The following is a 20,396-nucleotide window of genomic DNA, read 5'->3' as shown; positions in this document are numbered from 1 at the left end:
ATAGTATCGAAGCCCCTATTAACGCTTTCAAAAATCAAATCTTCTTAAAGAGATGCGAAACCTCTACTTACCAATTTAAAATAGTATTCCCAACGTATCATCGCCATATAATAACGGAACCAGAATATTCTCAAGCAAATCTGATTTCAATCCTAAAAAGATACCTCAACCCTTCGGTAATAAATTGTATTAAAACAGAAGAATCCATAATGGGGAAAATACAAGAACTATACCCCTTGCACTTTAGTAAGTATCGCATTAGATTCACTCAAGCAGAAGTCGAAGATGTAACTAGTGAACAAGAACAGGAGGAACTCATAATTAGAACACATAACAGAGCTCATAGAAACAGCAAAGAGAATAGGACACAGATTTTGGAAAAATACTACTTTCCCGGAATGGCAAATAAAATCAAGAAAATTATTAAAATATGCGCCACTTGTAAAGAGAACAAATACGAACGACACCCACCCAAACCCCAACTACAAAATACGCCCATCCCAAAATTTCCAGGACAAATAGTCCACATAGACATATTCTTGGTCGGTAAAGAACTAATTTTAACTGCTGTAGACAAATTTTCGAAATATGCAGTAGCAAAACCCATTCGGTCTAGAGCAGCAGAAGATATCAGACAACCAATGAGGGATATTATTTTCACTTTAGTACCGGAAACAATAGTGATGGACAACGAAAAATCCTTTAACTCAGAGACACTAAATTTTATGATTGAAAATGAGTTTGGTATTGAAATACATCGAACACCCCCATATACGAGTTGTTCAAATGGACAAGTAGAGCGGTTTCACTCAACCCTTCAAGAAATAATGCGTTGCCTTCAGGTCGAAAAAACGCATCGAACATTTTATGAACTTTTAGAAAAATCGGTAAAAGAATATAATAATTCTATACACTCTACCACTGGAAGGAAACCGATAGAAATTTTTTTCGGAAGACGCGTTAGTAGCGATCCCAAACTGCTAGATATTGATAGGCAAGAAATAATTAAAAAACTAAAAGACAAGCAAACCGCCGACCTTTCTTTCCATAATAAAAACAGATTGACACCGAAACAATATTCGGAAGGCGATGAGATTTTCGTAAAGATAAATCGTAGATTAGGAAATAAATTATCAGCTAGATACAAGAAAGAAATCGTAGTACAAAATTATAACACTACAGTCAAAACAAAGTCAGGGAGAATAATTCATAAAAATAATATTAGGTTATCATAAGAGCTTAATTTTTCTTTTCCTACTCTAGAAAAATGAGCACAGCAATAAGACTTTTGGTCATAATAATGACGATTCTCACCACCGTAGCACAACAAATCGACATACAAGACTTGACAAATAATAACGGATATATTCCCATCAAGACGGAGGAAATAAAAGTAATCGATCACTATAGCAAAATTCTTCATATTGTTAATATAACTGCGTACGAGGACACAGTGACACTAATCCTACACAACATACAAGGACTAGCCGCCAATAGAATAGAAAGCAAGCACTTACTGGACACAGTCAATAAGAATTTTTTATTATTAGAAAAGAAGATTGAGAATCTTAACCCACACTTTAGACATAAAAGAGGCTTAATAAATGTATTAGGAAAAGGACTTAAAGTAGTAGCAGGTACTATGGACAGTGACGACGAAACCAAAATAAAAAACTCTTTAGAATACCTCTCAAACAACGGAAAAATCTTGACGGATAGAATCCATAATCTGACATTCGTAAATAATTTACTATCATCCCAAATACAAAACATTACTAATCACATAAATAACAAACAGATTGTAATAAGTGACTATTTGAACATATTCAAGAACTTTATCCAAAACAAAATAATGACAATAGAAGACGAAATTGAATTTATGCAACAAATTTACCAAGTTAACAATGACATTTCCCTTTTACGTGACCACATTGACGACATTGGTCAAATAATATTTTCAAGCAAACTCGGAATAATTCCCACCGATATTTTAACAGAGACAGAACTCAACTTGATTAATGACTTTGACAGCTACTCTAACATCAAAGTTTCCGTCGCCGTACAAGAACAGAATATTATCATAATCCTTAAAATTCCTAACTATTCACGAGATATCCTATCCAAAATCCTGTTCGAGCCTATCCCTAATGCCAAAAATAAAACAATCATATTGAAAAATTATGAAATACTAGTGGATAATATGAACAATATTTTTAATGTAAATGTAAAGGAAAATCTGAAACAAAATTTGAAAAAAATTGTAGATGATTGTTTAAAGAATATACTAAACTTCGAAGAAGCATACTGCGATATGCAAATCTTTGAAGAAACCGTTGTAAACGAAATTTTACCTGGTATACTAATATTTAAGAATTTCTATTCTGAAATTGTACACAATTGTAATAAAACGAAAATAAAAATTAAAGGAAATTTTCTTATTAATTTTGAGAACTGTGAAATTAAAGTAATGAATAAAACCTTTTCTAATGTAAAAATGAAAGCATTCGATCAATTTATTTTGCCAAATATGATAACAAAAATTAAATACGAAAATACATCTTTTCCAAATCTAAAGTTGAAATCTTTGTACTTAAAACAATTAAATCAAGATGATCACATTAAACTCTTAGTGAATGAAAACTATAAAACGCATATAATTAGTCTAAGCACTGATGTCGCACTAGTATTTATTATAGTAGTTACTAGTGGTATTCATTTTGGTATTCATAATTAAGCACAAGCACAAGTTATATGTATCACCAGTATCGCAAGGAAAAACTGAAGACGTTTCAAATTTAAAAAACGGTCCATTTTTACAAGTCGCAATATCTTAGAATATTTTACAAAAACGCCGATTGGGGACAATCGATTTAAGAGGGGAAGAGTTAACACCAAAGATGTTAGTAACCCCACAGCCAACTTCCGGCACGTGTCTTAAGAATAGTTAACATTCAAATTCCCGGAATTAATTGCAATATTGGTTGTGCCAATTTTTATGCAACGGAAATCAATAATATTGCATTACTGCAGAAATATTAACTTTCCAAAGAATAGCTTGCGCAAAGCGCAAACGGAAACAATATTGCTGTTGCAGCAGTCTGCTCAGTACAATAAACTGGTGATGCAAATAATTAAGTGCATAGCCCTAGCTTTAATATAAATATAAGTACTTGTAAACTACATTTTTTGGGCAGTTGTTGATTAAAACTCAATAAACGCGGAATCGCTGTCCGCCTAAAACTAAAATTGTATTTTTTTTCGCTCTCACGAAAGTGATAGCGTAACTGGCGCCCGAGCTAAATACAAAACGTAAAGTTTTGTATAATATACCGCGTAAAGCGCGAAATCAAAAAAAATTTTTTTGTAACGCGTAAAGCATAGAACGTCGTATACCTAAAAAGTACCGGTAGTGCGCGAGTGGCAAAATCTGTGGTAAAAGCAAGTGAAATACAGTAAAAACGTTAATTTTGTGCTGTGACCTTTAAGTGATAAACTAGTGACAGTGTGCTAGTGCCACCCTGCAGCAAATTACCCAAAACTGAAGAAACAAAAAACCGCAGTTGTGAAGGCCCCTTAGTAGCTTCGGCAAAAAGGTGGTATTATGTACCAGCCTACACTGTAGAAGAAAAAAAAAAAAATTAAAACTGATAGTTAAAATAACGAAGATAACTAATTAAATTTATCGTCACCATAAAAAAAAAGCCTGAAAAGCGACAAGCAAAGTAACAATATAAACAATCAAAATACATTCTAAAACAAACCATTTAAAGCTAAAAAAGGCTTCAAAATCAAACTCCTAAGGGAAACAGTGAGAAAAAATTAGTACAATAAAAAAGTACTAAAATCACCTATAGCCAACAATTATACTATCCCTAGCGGCTACAACCGTTATATCTATACCAAAAATTGCATCAATCAACATCTCAAGAGGACACCAGCCCTGAGAAGAACATCAGCATCCAGGAAGCAGGATCAATATTAAAGTAAGAAAAATTTTAAAGTAACAAAATTATATTAACAATTATAAGATGGCAAATCCAGACAATCTTGTCCGCCCCCCAATTCTCCAAAATAATGCAACACCTACCCCTCAGGCGGCGCGAAACGCTCAATTGAGCATTGACGACTTAACGACTCTCATAGAAAACATAGCAACAGACATTTTTAGGCAACAAATACCACAAGTAGTACAGGCAGCTCTTAATCCAAATGCTAGTTTGTCTTTAGCAACTGACCAAACTATAGAAGAAACCCACAGGACAAATTTAATAGACTTAGATAGGATACCCGACGTCGTTAAATGTTTGAAAGAATTTTCCGGTCACGCAGGCGAATTTAATTCATGGAGGAAAAGCGTAGATCGGATCCTAAAAATATACGAACCCCTAAGAGGAACCCCAAAGTATTACGGTATTCTTAGCGTGGTTAGGAATAAAATAGTGGGCAACGCAGACATGGCGCTAGAATCTTATAACACGCCTCTCGACTGGTCTGCTATAACAAAATGTCTTTCTATGCATTACGCCGACAAACGCGACCTGTCCACACTAGAATACCAAATGACCACTCTTATACAGGGACGAAATACAGTCGCAGAATTTTACCAGCTAATTTACAAACATCTGTCCTTAATTTTAGATAAAGTAGGTTGTCTCGAAATGAGTAATGAATCCTTGCGGATGATGACACAATCCTACAGGGACAGAGCATTAGATACCTTCATAAGAGGGTTGAATGGCGACCTCCCAAGGTTGCTAGGAATAAGGAAACCTGTTGACCTGCCCCAGGCCCTTCAACTATGTCTTAAGTTAGACAACCAAAATTTCCGCACGACTCATGCGCATACCTTAAAAAGAACGTACCAAAATAATCAAACCTTTTCAAGAAGGTACCCAATACAAACTCAAAGGCAAGAGTTTTACCCTCAATTGGCACATATGCCACAAATATACCAATTGGACAGGCAACAACAGCCTGCACAAATCCCAAATATAAACGCTCCCCCCAGGCCACCTAGACCTCAACCAAGGCCAGAGCCTATGGAAGTTGACCAGAGTATACACTCGCGTAGAATTAATTATATGAATAGGTCACATCGGAACCAACTCCAAGGCAAGAGACCGCCATCGGTCACTAATTATCAGCCAAACAAAAATCAGAGGACTTTCCACATAGATACAACGGCGGTCGAGCAAAGCGATGATGGAAGTGTTCAATACGGGGAACCAAGTGACATCCATTTTTTTAGCATGATTAGCTCTTCGCTCCCTTATTTTGAAGTGAAGACGGAGAGCGGTAACATTCTGAAGTTTTTAGTCGATACAGGATCTTCTAAAAATTATGTTAAGCCTGAATTAGTAAAGAAACGCATAGAAAACGAGAGTCCCTTTTATGCTAGATCTATTATTGGTGATATAAAAATCAGCGAGCATACATACGCGAAACTTTTCAAAATCGAGGATAAAATAAGATTTTACCTAATGCCTTCATTGAAAACATTTGATGGTATTTTAGGGAACGATACGCTTAGAGCACTAAAAGCAATAATACACACCGACAAAAATTATATGGTATTAAGAAACGGTTTTACTGTTAGCCTTAAACAGCTTCCTTCGCAAAGTGTCAACGTTATTAACATAAAAGAAGAAAATTTGTCTCCTAAACAGAGAGATGTTATGAGAAAAATCGTGAATACACATCCCAGGCTCTTCTCCGAGCCCGACGAGAAACTTACTTATACGACTAAAGTCGTTGGACAAATCCGGACTATCAATGACTCTCCTGTTTACACGAGATTCTATCCCTATCCAGCATCATTAAAAAGTGAGGTAGAATCGCAAGTAGAAAAACTTTTAAAGGATGGTATTATAAGACCCTCTAGGTCACCGTACAACTCCCCTGTGTGGATTGTACCTAAGAAAGCAGATTCAGCGGGAAACAAACAGTACCGCATGGTCATAGATTTTAGGAAACTAAATGCTGTCACAACCGCGGACAGATACCCAATACCCGAGATATCAGAAGTTATATCTCAACTGGGAAACAGCAATTTCTTTACTGTTCTCGACTTAAAAAGTGGTGTTTAAATGAGTTAAGCCTCCCCCTTCACTCAACCCTTCAAGAAATAATGCGTTGCCTTCAGGTCGAAAAAACGCATCGAACATTTTATGAACTTTTAGAAAAATCGGTAAAAGAATATAATAATTCTATACACTCTACCACTGGAAAGAAACCGATAGAAATTTTTTTCGGAAGACGCGTTAGTAGCGATCCCAAACTGCTAGATATTGATAGGCAAGAAATAATTAAAAAACTAAAAGACAAGCAAACCGCCGACCTTTCTTTCCATAATAAAAACAGATTGACACCGAAACAATATTCGGAAGGCGATGAGATTTTCGTAAAAATAAATCGTAGATTAGGAAATAAATTATCAGCTAGATACAAGAAAGAAATCGTAGTACAAAATTATAACACTACAGTCAAAACAAAGTCAGGGAGAATAATTCATAAAAATAATATTAGGTTATCATAAGAGCTTAATTTTTCTTTTCCTACTCTAGAAAAATGAGCACAGCAATAAGACTTTTGGTCATAATAATGACGATTCTCACCACCGTAGCACAACAAATCGACATACAAGACTTGACAAATAATAACGGATATATTCCCATCAAGACGGAGGAAATAAAAGTAATCGATCACTATAGCAAAATTCTTCATATTGTTAATATAACTGCGTACGAGGACACAGTGACACTAATCCTACACAACATACAAGGACTAGCCGCCAATAGAATAGGAAGCAAGCACTTACTGGACACAGTCAATAAGAATTTTTTATTATTAGAAAAGAAGATTGAGAATCTTAACCCACACTTTAGACATAAAAGAGGCTTAATAAATGTATTAGGAAAAGGACTTAAAGTAGTAGCAGGTACTATGGACAGTGACGACGAAACCAAAATAAAAAACTCTTTAGAATACCTCTCAAACAACGGAAAAATCTTGACGGATAGAATCCATAATCTGACATTCGTAAATAATTTACTATCATCCCAAATACAAAACATTACTAATCACATAAATAACAAACAGATTGTAATAAGTGACTATTTGAACATATTCAAGAACTTTATCCAAAACAAAATAATGACAATAGAAGACGAAATTGAATTTATGCAACAAATTTACCAAGTTAACAATGACATTTCCCTTTTACGTGACCACATTGACGACATTGGTCAAATAATATTTTCAAGCAAACTCGGAATAATTCCCACCGATATTTTAACAGAGACAGAACTCAACTTGATTAATGACTTTGACAGCTACTCTAACATCAAAGTTTCCGTCGCCGTACAAGAACAGAATATTATCATAATCCTTAAAATTCCTAACTATTCACGAGATATCCTATCCAAAATCCTGTTCGAGCCTATCCCTAATGCCAAAAATAAAACAATCATATTGAAAAATTATGAAATACTAGTGGATAATATGAACAATATTTTTAATGTAAATGTAAAGGAAAATCTGAAACAAAATTTGAAAAAAATTGTAGATGATTGTTTAAAGAATATACTAAACTTCGAAGAAGCATACTGCGATATGCAAATCTTTGAAGAAACCGTTGTAAACGAAATTTTACCTGGTATACTAATATTTAAGAATTTCTATTCTGAAATTGTACACAATTGTAATAAAACGAAAATAAAAATTAAAGGAAATTTTCTTATTAATTTTGAGAACTGTGAAATTAAAGTAATGAATAAAACCTTTTCTAATGTAAAAATGAAAGCATTCGATCAATTTATTTTGCCAAATATGATAACAAAAATTAAATACGAAAATACATCTTTTCCAAATCTAAAGTTGAAATCTTTGTACTTAAAACAATTAAATCAAGATGATCACATTAAACTCTTAGTGAATGAAAACTATAAAACGCATATAATTAGTCTAAGCACTGATGTCGCACTAGTATTTATTATAGTAGTTACTAGTGGTATTCATTTTGGTATTCATAATTAAGCACAAGCACAAGTTATATGTATCACCAGTATCGCAAGGAAAAACTGAAGACGTTTCAAATTTAAAAAACGGTCCATTTTTACAAGTCGCAATATCTTAGAATATTTTACAAAAACGCCGATTGGGGACAATCGATTTAAGAGGGGAAGAGTTAACACCAAAGATGTTAGTAACCCCACAGCCAACTTCCGGCACGTGTCTTAAGAATAGTTAACATTCAAATTCCCGGAATTAATTGCAATATTGGTTGTGCCAATTTTTATGCAACGGAAATCAATAATATTGCATTATTGCAGAAATATTAACTTTCCAAAGAATAGCTTGCGCAAAGCGCAAACGGAAACAACATTGCTGTTGCAGCAGTCTGCTCAGTACAATAAACTGGTGATGCAAATAATTAAGTGCATAGCCCTAGCTTTAATATAAATATAAGTACTTGTAAACTACGTAGTTGGGCAGTTGTTGATTAAAACTCAATAAACGCGGAATCGCTGTCCGCCTAAAACTAAAATTGTATTTTTTTTCGCTCTCACGAAAGTGATAGCGTAACTTATACAGCAGATCTTCCAACAGCTAACAATGTATTAACTTCAACTTTTGCGGACGACACAGCAATAGTGAGCCGTAACAAATGCAACATTTTAGCATCAAGAATATTAACGGAGCATTTAAGTTCTGTCGAAGAATGGCTAGCGAACTGGCGTATAAATGTAAATGGACAGAAGTGTAAGCACATTACATTCTCGCTAAGACCAAAGATGTGCCCGGCAGTAAAAATAAACAATATCTTAGTACCCCAAGCGAACGAGGTAACATATCTTGGTATTCACCTAGATAGAAAGCTCACGTGGAGAAAACTCGTATCTAGTAGAATAACATGTATGAAGATTAGAGCTGCAAATTTAAATTGGCTTTTAAATAAAAACTCCAAACTTAACCTAGACAACAAAGTGCTCTTATATAATGCGGTCGAAATTGCGAAAGCCGATTTGGATGTATGGCATTCAACTGTGGGGTACGACCTGTGCAACTAATATTGATCTAATACAAAGGTTCCAATCAAAAATGCTTAGAACTATCACATGTTCACCATGGTACATGCGTAACGAAAATATCCATAAAGATATTGGTATTCCTATGGTAAAAAAAAGAAGTAGAAGACAGCAGAATTAAATATATATCTAAACTCCGAGATCACCCAAACCCTTTGGCTAATGCTTTGGTACATTCCTGTGATCAAACACGACTTAAAAGAAGAGATATGCCTGCGTATTAAGGAGCGACGTAACACCAAAACAGCTCAATCACTTGCTTGAGTCTGTCTAGTTTTTAAATAGATTTAAGATTTCATTACTTATTGTTAGGCTTTAAGAAAAAGCAGATACAATAAATAACATAATTTTGAAAAAAAAAAAATTGTTCATGTTGATACTTTTACATTCCTAAAGCAAACTTTCATGACAACTATAGATAAATTCTCAAAATTTGTAATGGCATTGCCTTTGGAAAACACAAATAGTTTGACTCTTGTTGAAAACCTTAGACAATATGTTTCCATTAAAGGAAAGCCAAGAAAAATTATAGCTGATAATGAATTTAATAACGTTAATGTTAAGGATTTTTTTTAACATAGAAAATATAGAGGTTCATTTTACCAAGCCAAATAGTCATACAGGGAATTCGGATATAGAACGTTTTCATAATACAATTAGCGAAAAACTTAGAGTTGCTGAATTAGAATATAGGACTCTCTCAGTTCAAGAAAAAATGTTTAGATATATCGAATTTTATAACAAATCGATTCATAAGGAAAAACCAATTTACATAGAAAATGGGAAAGTAAATAAAGAAATAATATTCAAAAAATTAAAAGAAACAAAAGAAAACAATATTAAAAAACTTAATGAAAAAAGAGAAAATGTTGTAATAAATAAAGAAGAAGCATTTGTTAAGAATTATGTGGCAGTACGTCATAAGAACGCACCACGATATAGGAAGCTTAAACTAGATAATGTACATACAACCAATATTAAAAGAGAAAATAAATTTGCAGATCAACTGGACACTAATATTTTTGATACTAATGACAATGGCTCCAACGGCAACGTCCATTTTAACCATCCAACCGATTCATGAAAACAGCGGATTTGTGGAAATTAGTACATCCAAAACGGAAATTGTAGTTTCATCAGAATTTATAATACACGCCATAGACCCTTATGAAATTTTATATTTAATTAACAACATGACTTTTAATACAAATCTCTTGAGGCCATTACATCGCGATTTACTTAGGAATGAACAAAAGTCCTAAAACAAAAGTCAAAACCTTAATACCTAAATCTAGTGGGAATAGGCATAAAAGAGGATTATTTAATTTGGTTGGGACAATGAATAAAAAACGGGTGATTTTTTTGAGGTTAGGATTTTCATGCATTAGTATTTGACAGATCACGTGGGATTTCAGACATGGTGTCAAAGAGAAAGATGCTCAGTATGCTTTGACATTTCATCATGAATAGACTTACTAACGAGCAACGCTTGCAAATCATTGAATTTTATTACCAAAATCAGTGTTCGGTTCGAAATGTGTTTCGCGCGCGTGTTTTGTTCAGCGATGAGGCTCATTTCTGGTTGAATGGCTACGTAAATAAGTAAAATTGCCGCATTTGGGGTGAAGAGCAACCAGAAGCCGTTCAAGAACTGCCCATGCATCCCGAAAAATGCACTGTTTGGTGTGGTTTGTACGCTGGTGGAATCATTGGACCGTATTTTTTCAAAGATGCTGTTGGACGCAACGTTACGGTGAATGGCGATCGCTATCGTTCGATGCTAACAAACTTTTTGTTGCCAAAAATGGAAGAACTGAACTTGGTTGACATGTGGTTTCAACAAGATGGCGCTACATGCCACACAGCTCGCGATTCTATGGCCATTTTGAGGGAAAACTTCGGACAACAATTCATCTCAAGAAATGGACCCGTAAGTTGGCCACCAAGATCATGCGATTTAACGCCTTTAGACTATTTTTTGTGGGGCTACGTCAAGTCTAAAGTCTACAGAAATAAGCCAGCAACTATTCCAGCTTTGGAAGACAACATTTCCGAAGAAATTCGGGCTATTCCGGCCGAAATGCTCGAAAAAGTTGCCCAAAATTGGACTTTCCGAATGGACCATCTAAGACGCAGCCGCGGTCAACATTTAAATGAAATTATCTTCAAAAAGTAAATGTCATGAACCAATCTAACGTTTCAAATAAAGAACCGATGAGATTTTGCAAATTTTATGCGTTTTTTTTTTAAAAAAAGTTATCAAGCTCTTAAAAAATCACCCTTTATTTATTTGGAACAATGGATGACATAGATAGAAAGGATATTGAGGATCACTTAAAGTTTATTGATCAAAATATGCACAATTCTATTACAACCTTAAACCAACAAGTTAAAATAAATAAATATTTTGAAAAAACATTTAAATATTTAAAAACAACAATAGAACAAGACAGGGAAAAAATACTAGATTATGAAAGAGGAAATGATAAAATTCTAAAGGATGCTGCATTAGACAACATGTTTAACGAGCAAATCTTAAGAATACATGTCCTTAAAGAAAAAATTGATCATATTCAAGATAGCATTGCAGCCGCCAAACATGGATTATTACATCCAGGAATTTTGACAAGTGAAGAAGTTGATATATACGAAATAGACCTATTTAAGTTGCAACATTTAAAAATGTGTGCAATTCAGTATGCAGAAAAACTGCTCCTTTTAATAGTAAAGGTACCACGAAATTTTAGCACAGTTCAATTAAAAGTTATTCAGCCCATTTCAAATGAACAAATGAGAGAAATTACTTCCGTTTCAGAAACAGTTTTTAATTACAATAATAAAACTTATACATATGAAAAAGACAAAACACTTAATGAATTAAAAATTTCAAAACATTGTATTTTTACAAAAACATGTCTATTAAGTAAGAACGAAATAACAGAAATAATTGAAATTGACGATGAAACATTAATATTATAAAATTTGAAAAATACTAAGCTAGTACAAGATTGTGATCACAGGAAAGTAATACTGGAAGGAAATTATTTAATACACTACCAAAATTGTACACTAGAAATTAACAATCAAATTTTCTCTAATAAGGTAAAAATATTGCAACAAAGATTTTACTTTACTGTAAATGAAGAAACTAATTTTACAAATAAAATTTCATTTGAAGAAATGAGACTGGAACATTTAAAGAACATAGAAAAAATAGAAGAACTTAAGTACCATAAGAAAATTAATTATTCAATTTCATTTGTAAATTTTATTATTACTTTACTTTTAATAAGCCTTCTCTTGTATATGTTAAGAAAACAAAAACAAATGCGAGTAGAAATTGTAAACAAACCTCAGGAGAGTTTTGTATCTAAGGGGGGAGGAGTTACATCCCATGCTAACCCAAGAACAACAGCAAACACAGATGGTGTGAAGATAGTCTGGTAGATAAGAAAATACATTTATTTAAGAAAACCAGAAGATATGTAAAATTAAGATATGAGAAGAAACACTGATCCTAAATAAATATTGAGTGCAAATAAAGGATAAGCAGCACTGTGGAATTCTCCCACAGATAAGAATTTTTGTAAATTAGAAGATAAGCATTTTTGTAAAACTATAACATGATAGTAATAAAGGATAAGCAGCACTGTGGAATTTTCCCACAGATAAGAATTTTTGTAAATAAGAAGATAAGCATTTTTGTAAAACTATAAAAGCAAGAAAATCTTTGAAATAAAGATACACATTTATTCTGACACTCTAAAGAGCCGGTCGTATAAAATTGTTTTCATAATTCACGCACATCTAAAACACTGGAGACGTGTCTTCCGTCTGTCACAACATGATCGATCTGGTTGGTAGTTTTTCGATCCGGAGACAGCCAGATAGCTTGATGAATCTTCTTATGCTGCAATCTAGTACTACAGATAACCATATTTCGGGCCCCGGCGAAGTCGATCAGCCTCAACCAATTTGGGGATGTTTCCTCGTGGAGGCTGAATTTACCGACCCTAGTGCCAAAAATACCTTCTTTGCCCACCCTGGCTTTAAAGTCGCCAAGCACGATTTTGACATTGTGGCGGGGGCATCTCTCATAATTGCGCTCCAAGCACTCATAAAAGGCATCTTTGGTCACATCGTCCTTCTCTTCCGTCGGGGCGTGGGCGCAAATCAGAGATATGTTGAAGAGCCTCGCTTTGATGCGGATTGTGGCTAGACGTTCATTCTCCGGAGTGAATGATAGTACTCGGCGACGGAGTCTCTCTCCCACCACGAATCTCACACAAAACTTGCGCTCCTTTATATGGCCACTGTAGTAAATTCCACAAGGACCTACTCGTATCTGTCCTTGTCCCGTCCATCGGATTTCTTGGACGGCGGTGATGTCAGCCTTTATTTCATGTGGACATCAACCAGCTGGGCAGCGGCACCTTCCCAATTAAGAGACCGGACATTCCAGGTGCATGCCCTCAAATCATAGTCCTTAATTCGTTTGCCATGGTCGTCATCAAAAGGGGGGTCTCTCCGAGGCTGTTGTTGTTTTTTCATTGGGAGTGTTTTTTTGCGTGGCGGGTCCCAAACCCAGGGCACAACCCTATGCAGGGGATGTTTCGCCTTCTCACTTTAGCTCGCCTTCAAGCGGATGTTCTTAGGCTACTCAAAGGATACTTGGTCAAAGACCGGAAGTCGTGAGCTGCTTGAGTCATATGTAAAAGAATCGTTTCTGGCCACTCCCCAGTGAATGGCGATCAGAGAACTTTTCTCACTTGCGTGAACTTCTACACATGGCTCCATCCTCCATCTTATACTATTCAAAAATAAGCGAAATTGGACTATTACCTTGTCACTCGAGCACAAATAAAAATAAACTTACTCCTTTTTACATCCAAAAGGAGTAGAAATCGGACCATAAACTTTAGAGTTCTGAAAAACTGAAAATGTAGGCCTCATTGCAATGACATACGTTTATTCCCGACCTGTGCAACTTTTCTTTAAATTAAAATCTGTTAATTAAATTCTATTTTACAAACCAGTAGGTACACACCTACCTTAGTTAGAAGTGTCAGGAGACCTCTTTTTGAGTTTTAGTTCTGTTTTTATTCTTTTCAAAGTTCAAATACAAATATGTTTTCATATTAAGTACAAAAGGAATATTCGAATTATATCAATGTTAAATACATGTCTCTTGCTTGTGTCAGGAGAAAACTTTTCCGTCTTAAAATTAATGTGTGTATCCCACCGACGCCACTCGACGACTGATGCTGTGTCGATGCCACCTCTTGACTATTGCGGCTTTGTAGACAGGTTGCCAGATTGTTGACAGTCGGCCTTTCCTGACAGGAAATCGACCTCGATTTCGGCGCCATCGTAGTCTTCGGTAACTAGTTCGTCATCAAGTTCGGGACAGTTGTGGCACCACGGCTTAAGTTTGCTTGACTCGTAAAGGATGAGAAAGTTCGCGATTTTATTGGCATACCTGGCACGTCTTCTATTAAATACCGATCATTATTCAATACCTTCGCGATACGATAGGGTCCACGATATTTCGGTTCTAATTTTCTCGACTCACCGGTTGCGGAAACTTCGTTTTCTATGACTACTAAATCGTTTTCGTTATATATACGCGGAAGGGAATGCCTTTCATCGAATCGTTTTTTCCATTTTTCTCTTTCGCGCTCGATATTTTTGGATGCAAAGGTACGTTTTTCGTCTATCGGAATATTATTAGTAGATTCGTCTACGTCTTCATGTACGGCGGCAACTAACTGATTGTATGCAAGATCGCGTAAGCTGAAGTCAAAAATGAGTTCGTTTGGGCTATAACCCGACGTTTTATTTTTCTGCGAGTTAATAGAAAATTGTAACTTTCGTAACATTAAGTCCCATTCTTTTTGATTATCTACAGACGTCCGCAAATAATTAAGGATTGTCTGATTTGCGCGTTCGACTTGACCGTTCGACCGCGGGGTACGTGCAGCTGTTTTAACGTGTTTTATCCCGTTCTCTTCGCAATAGGCCGTAAATGTTTTGGATGTGTAAGCGGTACCGCGATCAGAAATTAGTTTAACCGGTAACCCAAAATAGCTAGTTATCTCGTTTAAGGTATTTATTACGTGAATCGTCCGCGTGTAGCCAAAATGTAACAATTTCCTTTCTTACTGCGAATGAATGGACCTAGGTGGTCAACGTGAATTACGCGAAACGGTATCGGTTCTATCGGATCGTAGTGCATTACACCTTCAACTTTACCGGATTGGGCTTTTCGATAGCAACAATAAATGGACGCGGCGATGTAATTCTTTAGGTATTTACGCATTTGTGGAAACCAAAACTTACTACGAATGCGGGTTATAGTCTTCTCTAACGCATGATGACCCATCTTGTCGTGGCATAGTGGAGCAATACGCCATCGTACAGCTTTTGGAACGACGAACTTAAGGCCATCGTCTTCTAGACGATAAAGGCGGTGATTTTGGATTCGAAAATATTTCTTGATTTCTGTTTCCCGATCAGATTTAACATGACCTCGTAGAACGGCGACTACTTCTCGTAACTTTTCGTCTTGAATTTGCATAGTGTAAAGCCAATCGTTGACGTCGGCTTGTATCTCGAGGATAGGACCTACCGGTTCCACGTTTTCAGCAGGCTGTGCGAAGTGTTCCTCCATAACGTTTTGTTTTTCAACCAGGACGATTGGTGAAGCGTACGGAGATTCGGATGGTCGTATAATTTCGTTTCCGAGTAATTCTTTGATGATATCGGCGACGATTGGTCTTTTTGAAAAAGGGATACGATACGGCTTCATATTTACGGGTGTTTGCGAGTTCAGTTCAATTTCCATTTTCTTTAGTTTACAATGACCAAGATCAGAAACTTTCTCTGAGAACACATCACGGTACGAAGAAAATATTTGCTCGAGTTTAATTAAATAATTTTTATCGATTGTTGTGTCGGCACGTTTGCTTAATGCATTTTCGACACGACAACCACCGTTCTCAATCACTAGTCGACTACCGTTTCTACATAAACAGTCAGTTCCAAGCAAGATATTTTCGTTTAATAAATTATCTTTCACGATTAAAATGTCACTTTCAAACTTCTCATTGTCGATTTCGACGATTGCGTTTATTTTTGCATCGCATACGTATTTACCTCCACCGAATCCGTTCAGTGTGATAGAGCATGTACTGATCTACCGAGTTTTATCGCAAAACTTTCTTTGACGACAGTACGACTGCTTCCCGGATCTACGAAAGCATTTGTACTTACACCATTAACTTTAATTTGCTTTAAAATACCGTCAGAGATTTCGTTTTTCACTGGCTCGATTGCCCTTACAGGGTTTGATTTTTCGGGACACATTTCGGTTGTATGGTTAGTGCGTTGACATTTTCCACAACAAATTTTTTTCTGTGGCTCCGGGCACTTAATGGAATAATGCCCCGTTTTTGAACAGTTGTAACACTTTATATTTTCATTCCATTTAGGAATTGTGTTACGCGTACCGAACGTAGGATTTATGGACTGTATTGGCTTTTGTTTAGAATGCGTGTTTATTTTACCGTCATTATAAATTGAATAGTTATTTATATCACGCAACAAATCAATACACCGTGTATAACTGTTCGAAATTTTTCTTTTCAAATCACTATCATTAATACCGTTGATGATGTGAACAACAATATCTTTTTCAAAAATACCACATTTATTGCCGTAAGCTATCATGCGATAATAAAATTCTTGAGGAGATTCGTTTTCCCCTCTTCTCATTTGCGACATTTTAATATGGGCATCGGCGACACTGTGTAACGTTGGAAAATCTTCAATAAATCGGTTTGAAAACGCGGACCAGGTCGTGTATACAACGGGCAAGGAATCAACCCACTGCTTGGCTGGTCCTTGCATTTTCTGTCGCACAGCAAAAAGTAGAAAATTGTCATCGATACTGTATGCATTACGTAGCATTTCGACGCATTGAATAAACTGTGTAGCATTTAATGACATCTTTGAAATTGGATTAAACGATGGCAATAGATCAATTATTTCGCGCACATTAAACGTTGGACGCGGTTGCCAATTTTGCTGGTGGTGGAATGGCGCATACGGTGAATCAGATATTACGGGACAAGTTGGATAAACCGGAACATGCGTGTACCTAGGGGTATACTCAGGCATTGAATAAGCTACTTGCTCATACGTTTGCGTGGCCGGTATCTGCAGCGAGGATACCGGTATTTGCGTTTGTGAGGTCGGTACCTGCAACAGAGGTACAGAGAATTGCATTTGCGTGGTTGGTACCTGCAATGGTGGTACTACTGATTGCACGGTGTGTACGTTCGAGGATCTCACATATGTATTTGTATCCAATGGTGACGAAATACGTGGTGGTACAAAGTCTGAAGATGTTGCAGCAACATTTTGCCGCAGTTCTATTTCGCGAATTGTCTTTTCTAACTCAGCAACTCGTTCTAACAATACCGAACTAGCACTTTCGTAATGCTCCTCGTTATGTTTATACCTCTCTAGACGATTTATGAGCGTATTTTTGTTACCACTACAGGCGAGTCCTGCATCGCTACACATTTGTCTTAGATCGACGACGTTTTTATTTCGCAAATTTTCCATTATCACGTTTTGTTTTGCTATCGGTGTTCAACGAGTTGAAGTTTTACGCTATCAGCGAGCAAAGTATGCTTGCGCGCTGAATAATAAACGAGCGTAGCAAAACAAACATACGATGAATTTTCGTTGTATTCGTTTATGTTGTGACTACGGCACAACACATTCCAATGATATAGGCGAATCAATGGAACGTCGTTTACATCCAAAAGGAGTAGAAATCGGACCATAAACTTTAGAGTTCTGAAAAACTGAAAATGTAGGCCTCATTGCAATGACATACGTTTATTCCCGACCTGTGCAACTTTTCTTTAAATTAAAATCTGTTAATTAAATTCTATTTTACAAACCAGTAGGTACACACCTACCTTAGTTAGAAGTGTCAGGAGACCTCTTTTTGAGTTTTAGTTCTGTTTTTATTCTTTTCAAAGTTCAAATACAAATATGTTTTCATATTAAGTACAAAAGGAATATTCGAATTATATCAATGTTAAATACATGTCTCTTGCTTGTGTCAGGAGAAAACTTTTCCGTCTTAAAATTAATGTGTGTATCCCACCGACGCCACTCGACGACTGATGCTGTGTCGATGCCACCTCTTGACTATTGCGGCTTTGTAGACAGGTTGCCAGATTGTTGACAGTCGGCCTTTCCTGACAGGAAATCGACCTCGATTTCGGCGCCATCGTAGTCTTCGGTAACTAGTTCGTCATCAAGTTCGGGACAGTTGTGGCACCACGGCTTAAGTTTGCTTGACTCGTAAAGGATGAGAAAGTTCGCGATTTTATTGGCATACCTGGCACGTCTTCTATTAAATACCGATCATTATTCAATACCTTCGCGATACGATAGGGTCCACGATATTTCGGTTCTAATTTTCTCGACTCACCGGTTGCGGAAACTTCGTTTTCTATGACTACTAAATCGTTTTCGTTATATATACGCGGAAGGGAATGCCTTTCATCGAATCGTTTTTTCCATTTTTCTCTTTCGCGCTCGATATTTTTGGATGCAAAGGTACGTTTTTCGTCTATCGGAATATTATTAGTAGATTCGTCTACGTCTTCATGTACGGCGGCAACTAACTGATTGTATGCAAGATCGCGTAAGCTGAAGTCAAAAATGAGTTCGTTTGGGCTATAACCCGACGTTTTATTTTTCTGCGAGTTAATAGAAAATTGTAACTTTCGTAACATTAAGTCCCATTCTTTTTGATTATCTACAGACGTCCGCAAATAATTAAGGATTGTCTGATTTGCGCGTTCGACTTGACCGTTCGACCGCGGGGTACATACAGCTGTTTTAACGTGTTTTATCCCGTTCTCTTCGCAATAGGCCGTAAATGTTTTGGATGTGTAAGCAGTACCGCGATCAGAAATTAGTTTAACCGGTAACCCAAAATAGCTAGTTATCTCGTTTAAGGTATTTATTACGTGAATCGTCCGCGTGTAGCCAAAATGTAACAATTTCCTTTCTTACTGCGAATGAATGGACCTAGGTGGTCAACGTGAATTACGCGAAACGGTATCGGTTCTATCGGATCGTAGTGCATTACACCTTCAACTTTACCGGATTGGGCTTTTCGATAGCAACAATAAATGGACGCGGCGATGTAATTCTTTAGGTATTTACGCATTTGTGGAAACCAAAACTTACTACGAATGCGGGTTATAGTCTTCTCTAACGCATGATGACCCATCTAGTCGTGGCATAGTGGAGCAATACGCCATCGTACAGCTTTTGGAACGACGAACTTAAGGCCATCGTCTTCTAGACGATAAAGGCGGTGATTTTGGATTCGAAAATATTTCTTGATTTCTGTTTCTCGATCAGATTTAACATGACCTCGTAGAACGGCGACTACTTCTCGTAACTTTTCGTCTTGAATTTGCATAGTGTAAAGCCAATCGTTGACGTCGGCTTGTATCTCGAGGATAGGACCTACCGGTTCCACGTTTTCAGCAGGCTGTGCGAAGTGTTCCTCCATAACGTTTTGTTTTTCAACCAGGACGATTGGTGAAGCGTACGGAGATTCGGATGGTCGTATAATTTCGTTTCCGAGTAATTCTTTGATGATATCGGCGACGATTGGTCTTTTTGAAAAAGGGATACGATACGGCTTCATATTTACGGGTGTTTGCGAGTTCAGTTCAATTTCCATTTTCTTTAGTTTACAACGACCAAGATCAGAAACTTTCTCTGAGAACACATCACGGTACGAAGAAAATATTTGCTCGAGTTTAATTAAATAATTTTTATCGATTGTTGTGTCGGCACGTTTGCTTAAAGCATTTTCGACACGACAACCACCGTTCTCAATCACTAGTCGACTACCGTTTCTACATAAACAGTCAGTTCCAAGCAAGATATTTTCGTTTAATAAATTATCTTTCACGATTAAAATGTCACTTTCAAACTTCTCATTGTCGATTTCGACGATTGCGTTTATTTTTGCATCGCATACGTATTTACCTCCACCGAATCCGTTCAGTGTGATAGAGCATGTACTGATCTACCGAGTTTTATCGCAAAACTTTCTTTGACGACAGTACGACTGCTTCCCGGATCTACGAAAGCATTTGTACTTACACCATTAACTTTAATTTGCTTTAAAATACCGTCAGAGATTTCGTTTTTCACTGGCTCGATTGCCCTTACAGGGTTTGATTTTTCGGGACACATTTCGGT

The sequence above is a fragment of the Bactrocera dorsalis genome, chromosome 6 (assembly GCF_023373825.1).
Source record: "Bactrocera dorsalis isolate Fly_Bdor chromosome 6, ASM2337382v1, whole genome shotgun sequence".
Lineage (NCBI taxonomy): Eukaryota > Metazoa > Arthropoda > Insecta > Diptera > Tephritidae > Bactrocera > Bactrocera dorsalis.
Note: the sequence above shows the minus strand (reverse complement) of the source record.